Source organism: Triticum dicoccoides, chromosome 4A, assembly GCF_002162155.2.
Source record: "Triticum dicoccoides isolate Atlit2015 ecotype Zavitan chromosome 4A, WEW_v2.0, whole genome shotgun sequence".
Taxonomy (NCBI): Eukaryota; Viridiplantae; Streptophyta; class Magnoliopsida; order Poales; family Poaceae; genus Triticum; species Triticum dicoccoides.
In genome coordinates, this window is record NC_041386.1 from 442,470,667 (window position 1) to 442,476,829 (window position 6,163).

General features: G+C 52.8%; 1 non-coding gene across 1 annotated transcript; it reads right to left on the bottom strand.

The window, feature by feature from the left end:
* Positions 1 to 248: 248 nt before the first annotated feature.
* LOC119290380 lies at positions 249 to 371 on the bottom strand. The gene has a single exon (XR_005141891.1). It is a non-coding gene; the product is annotated as a U6atac minor spliceosomal RNA (small nuclear RNA).
* Positions 372 to 6,163: the final 5,792 nt, after the last annotated feature.

Genomic DNA, 6,163 nt, shown 5'->3' on the forward strand with positions numbered 1-6,163 from the left:
AGCATGCCCTAGGTGGGCCCCCTTCATTTTGGGGGCCTGGGCGACTGCCCCTCCTGCCCCCCCCCCCAAGGGTCGGGCCTTGGTAGATGGTTCTCTCTTAGAAAATGGATATGGGAAGTGGTACGTTCGTACTGGTTGCTATTTGAGAGTTGGTGGAATGGGTGCGGGTATGTATGGGCAACACCAAAAACCTAACCGTTACACACCTTTATGCACTACTCGATGGGACCGGGTGAAAACAGTCATTTTAAAAATATGGGTTAGATCCACCGAAGCGGGTAGCCTTAACCACAGTGTGCTAGAGGAAAGTCCAAAGACCGTTCCCGTCCCTGTTAGGGGAGATGCCAACCGTCTCTCCTTTTTATGAACATGGTAAAAACAATCATTGGGAGCGATAACACAAAAGGTTTGAACTTTAGGCTTTACAATGAGACCGAATGAAACCTCTCAGTGGGACCGAAGGGCCAACTCGGTGAGATCGATACACTAGGGTTTAGGAAGTGGCTATGTCAAGTGTATCTCAATAAGTCCCGCTGGATTTGTATCAGTGGGGCCAAGATTGACTTTAGGACTTTGAACATATATGAATGTGATAATGTGACCGAGGATTTTGAAGCAATATTGTCGGATTACAGGTTCCGGCAAACCCTTGAGGTTCGAACTCTGGGGTGCGCACGAAGATCTCTCCCTAGCTCGCTCTCATAACGATCTCAAGGCCTAGCTCGCCGAACCCAAGGAACAAGAGACATGAGGGTTTATACTAGTTCGGGCCACCGTTGTGGTGCAATACCCTACTCCAGTGTGGTGTGGTGGATTGCCTCGTGGGCTGAGGATGATTAAGTACAATGGATGAATAGCCTCCTGAGGAGAGGTGTTCTTGAGCTCGATGAGTTGTTGAGTCTAAGAATGGTCCGAATGATCCCCCCTGAATGATCCACCCCCCTACTAGGGTGGTGGCTAGTCCTATTGATAGAGGCCCTGGTCCTCTTCCCAAATGTTAGGCGGGAAGGGATCCCACAACGGCCAATTTTGAAGGGAGACAACTAGTAGAAGTTATCCTGACAAAAGGTGGTCTTCGCCTGCCAAAGGCTCTGGTGGTGACGCTGTTGTGGGCTCCGTGGTGACCTCCGTTCTGCCATCCTGCTGGTCTTGGTCTCATTGCACCGATATGGAAACCTTTGCCTAATGCCTCGGGACTCCTTGCCTCTTTACCCATTGACGCCTGCCTGGCTTCGGTCGTCATGGTTCACGTCACACGAACCTCGCGAGGTGCCCCCGCCCTGATATCTCCACTCCTCGGGAGCCAGCCTAGCAAGGCTGCCCCTGAGGAGGTCTTGGTGTCGTCCGCCTCTTGAGGGTTGGCCCCTCGCGAGGGTCTTGAGTCGTTGCTGCCTAAGGTGGGCCGTACCAGGCCACCGGTAGAGCCACGCCATGAGCCATAGGAAGGCAAGTCTGGGTAGCCCCGTTCCCAGGACGCCGACAGTAGCCCCCGAGCCCAAGGCGCGCTCAGACTTGGCATCGAGGCAAAGCCAAAGGGCAAGTGTGGAGTGCCGCGGGCCCCAACCGCCTGCAGCCTTGATTGACCCGTGGTGACTGACAGGACGTGGGTGTCTCCGCTTCCCCATGCTGCCTCGGCAACTGTCTCGGCTGACAAAAGGCTGGTGCACGCCGTAGAGACTTCATTGCCTTCCTTCGCCTTGCTCCTCCTCCCATCATAGCGTCGGTCCGCGATCTAGTTGCTTCACCTGATGCTCTGGAGGAGGCTCTTGCCGTGATGACCCAGCTTCGGGGTGACCTTCGAGGTGCCGATCGTTGTTCGGCATCAGGGCGCCTGAAGTTGATCTCGGGGTGGCTGCGGTCCGGCGCGTCCGTGAGGGCGGCCAGGGGTCAGGCCATGGCAGCTTCCGAGGAGGGTAAGCAGGCCGTCGACCAGGCACCGACCGCCCGCGAGGTGGCGTTGAAGGATGCCGAAGCCTCCAAGGAGCATTGCGAGTTGATGGAGGCCAAGCTGGAGACCATGCGCAATGAGCGCGCAGCCGATGCTCGTGATCGCAAGGCGGAGGAGGAGAAGATGAAGGCCCGAGAAGGTGCGGTCGCCGGTCACGACACCGAGCTAAAGCAGTCGGCGAGGGCGTAGGCCGCAGCCTCCTGGAGAAGCTGGAGAAGAAGGTGGAGGCGGAGAAGACTCAACTGGAAGCCAAGGTGAAGGTTCTTGCTTAGGATTGTGCAACCTTCAAATCTCTTGAGGAGAGGTCCCATGAGGCACTACGGGTGTTGGTGTCATAACCGGCGGATCTTGGGTAGGGGGGTCCCAAACTGTGCGTCGAAGGTGGATGGTAACAGGAGGCAGGGGACATGATGTTTACCCAGGTTCGGGCCCTCTTGATGGAGGTAATACCCTACGTCCTGCTTGATTGTTCTTGATAATATGAGTAGTATAAGAGTTGATCTACCACGAGATCAAATAGGCTAAACCCTAAAAGCTAGCCTATGGTATGATTGTATGTTGTCCTACGGACTAAAACCCTCCGGTCTATATAGGCACCGGAGGGGTCTAGGGTTACACAAGGTCGGTTAAAAGGAGGAGATATACATATCCGTATTTCCTAGCTTGCCTTCCATGCCAAGTAGAGTCCCATCCGGGCATGGGACGAAGTCTTCAATCTCATATCTTCATAGTCCAATAGTCCGGCCAAAGGATATAGTCCGGCTGTCCGGAGACCCCCTAATCCAGGACTCCCTCAGTAGCCCCTGAACCAGGCTTTAATGACGATGAGTCCGGCGTGCAGTATTGTCTTCGGCATTGCAAGGCGGGTTCTTCTCCAAATCTTGAATATCTGTTAAGTACTGTCCGGCCCCATAAATGTTGGACTTCTTGGCTTCTGTGCTCAATAAGGGCTATCTTCCACGCGTCGAACGAATACGAGGAGCCAGGGCATTTTTACATTCGCCCCCCTAGCCAGGTAAATAAATTGTCCATTAAAGGGATGGGGATTCTTAGATCCAATCCACACCATCCTCCCACGGCGAGAATCCATCGGAGCGCGCTTCGGAAAAAATCCACTCCAACATGGCCGACCACCGCAGCTCCTCCTCCCGTCCCCGTAGCCCTAAGCCCGGTGATTGGGAGAGGTCTTCAGTCCCACGCAGTCGATTAGTAGAGCTGCAGACTCAGGGATTTCTCCCTCCAGCGTATATGGTCCCCGTCCGAGCCGGGCTCGCCACCTATAATGGCGGGGAGCAAGCGGAGAGCTTCCCCAGCCCCTCTAAGGGGGAGCGGGTGTGCCTTGTTCCTTACTTACTAAGGGGACTCGAATTTCCAATTCATCCGTTCCTCCACGGGCTCCTGGAGTTTTATGGTCTCCAACTGCATAGTTTCACCCCTGCTTCCATATTACACATCGCTGGCTACGTTGCCCTTTGCGAGCTATTTCTGGGCTGCGAGGCTCATTTCGAGTTGTGGAAAAGGTTATTTTGCCTTGTGCCCCGCACACAGAAGGGGTCACTTTGTCAAGTGGGTGGAGCCGAAATATGGCACATCGCCGAAACCGGATACCTGTCCGGTACTCCGAAGAAGACGTCTGAAGACTGGCCTTCAGAGTGGTTTTATATGGAGGACGTCCCCCTTCTAGACCCTGTTCGGCGGGGCCTTCCTGAGTTCAACAATGCTCCTCTCAAGAAACACCGAAGCTGGCACCCACGGAGCCCCCAGGAGGAAGACAACGGAGAAGTCCTTTACCTGATGAACTGGATTAAAGCGCTGGCTCAATCAGGATTTACAATAATCGAGGTTATGTCAATATGCATAACGCGGGGAGTGCAGCCACTTCAATATCGAGGGCACCCCCTATGGTGTTTTAACGGGGAAGATGATGCCACCCGTTGCGGGTGTAAGGGACCGGACTCCGCTGCTGCTTTAGCAAAAATTCTATCCGAGTTGTTCAAGGGAGACGAAGAGGAGTTCATCCGTATCAAGCTACGGGATGGATTCTCCATGTACAACCCTCCAAGCTGGGTGAGTTATACCTCTTTACTCCCGTTCTTCCCGCATTCTTCATTGTAGGTACTCACCTTGCCATTTTACGACAGGAACTGCGAAAAGCTGTAAGGGAGGTCAACAGCCCATCTCCACAACCAGAGGACCCTGGCCGGGCCCTCGGTCCTGGACTCGAAGAGGATCCGGACATATTCGTGGAGCTGATAGACAGGCAATTCTATCAATTGAGTTGTGATGACGCCATGGTGGCCATAACGGCCGAGTATCCTGGACAGCTCCCTGCGTCGCACGTAAGAAAAACCAAAATCCCAACTCCCCAAAATAGGATCCCCTTTTAGACACTTCACCTACCGTACAAAATGGTGTTTTACAGGGAAGGCATTCAGGACATCAAGTCGAACCTGCAGCAACTCGCCAACAAGAGGCACCGAAGCCGGGTAGGCTAAAAAGGAAGGTGGTAAGGACGGAGACGCCGGCGCAGAGATATGACACAAAACCTCACTCCGTGGTTGTCGTATTTGTCAAAATGCAATGACATCCATGCTTCTTTAATAGAAAAAACGCTCGCCGGAGTATATACGGAGAGGCTGCCGATCACGCTTCCACCAGTCGGGCTCCAGGGCCGAACACAGAGGCGGAGGCCAACATGGGGCGGATGCCGGATGCTCCTCCTATATAGGATGCGGATAGACTATCCGCTACAAATTCAGAAGTGGAGAGCGCCATGAATCATAGGTGTCGTCGGGCCGTACTCCGTGACGCTTGCTTCTCACCAGAGGCATTTGATGCCTTCAATTCTAGAGATGCGTACCTCCGTGCTGCTCAAAATGGTCTAGCCAGAGCCACGGACCAGTATGTAAGGGATATACGCGTAAGCAAATCTGATGATTATATGTATCAGTAGCACCCGAGACTTGAAATAGTTGACGCAACTGATTTAAGGATCATTATTTGTGCAGGTCCTTATGGAGAAGAATTCCCAACTGTCTCAAGAGCTGGACGAATGCAAGGCCCAGTTGGAAGCCACTGTTGCCGCATTTAAGGAGTCCAAAAAGGGTCCCCCTGGTAATTTTTTTGTCTATTGCAAAGAATATCGGTACAAAGTAGTATGCGGCATGTATGCACACCTAACAATAGATGTTGCAGGTGGCCCCGGAGTGAATCCGGAGGCCGTGGAGGCGGATACGGCACGTGATGATCAATAGCGAAATGCTGGCGAGCACGTGCTGACGTGAGTCAGGCAGGAGAAAAATGATCTCCAAGATGCCAATATCCGGCTGGGCGTGGAAATGAAGGATGTCCGATCCCATCTTGCGGACTCCATGAAGGAGAATAAACGGCTTCAGCGCGGCATTTTTAGTAAGTGCTTGAACGAACTTTTTTTAAAGAAGTTCGGCGGAGAAGCCTGCTAACAGCGTTATGTCTGCAGGTATGCTGACGGGTTGTCCCGCGAAGGAGATGCCCGGGTCTTCAGGTGATCTTCTACCAGAGCTCTCACAACTGCACGAACAAGTTCGGCAAGTGATGTAGAGTATTGCTCAAGCCTTGTGGCCATCCTTGTCCCCGCCAGGAGGCATGGGGGAGCTTATAGAGACGCTAAAGGGAGCGCGGCGGCGCTTTCGATTATGGAAAATATCAGCCTGCCGACAAGGTGCGAGGGAAGCCTGGGCTATGGTGAAGACACGATATACCAAGGATGACCCAAACCACATGGCCGAGGTCGGACCTGTGGGGCCCGATGGGAAAGACATCCCCGTCAGTTTAGTGTATGATAAAGTAGAATTAGCCGCAAAGTATTCCGAACAGGATTGTAGGCTAGACAGCCTGTTGGAGGGTATAGAAGAAGAATTTAATCAGTCTTAGTGACTGTGTACTTCAAGTGACATATGTAATGTCCCTAGCCGGATTGTAAATCATTTGTCATGGCGGACCTTTTCACTTCAACCTCTGGACCCGATAGTCCGGAGTGTATCCGAATACCCGCTCGGTTAGATAAAAACCGGGGTATGCATGGAAACCAGGCGTAGGGGTCATAAGTGCTTGAACAGACAAGTACCCAACTAGCTATGTTATATTACATGGATAGTAAGAAACATCTTCCAGGGAGAATAGTTCCATTAAGGGTTCCTTTCCCTGGGTACGCATGCCCTAATGTGCATGTCTGAA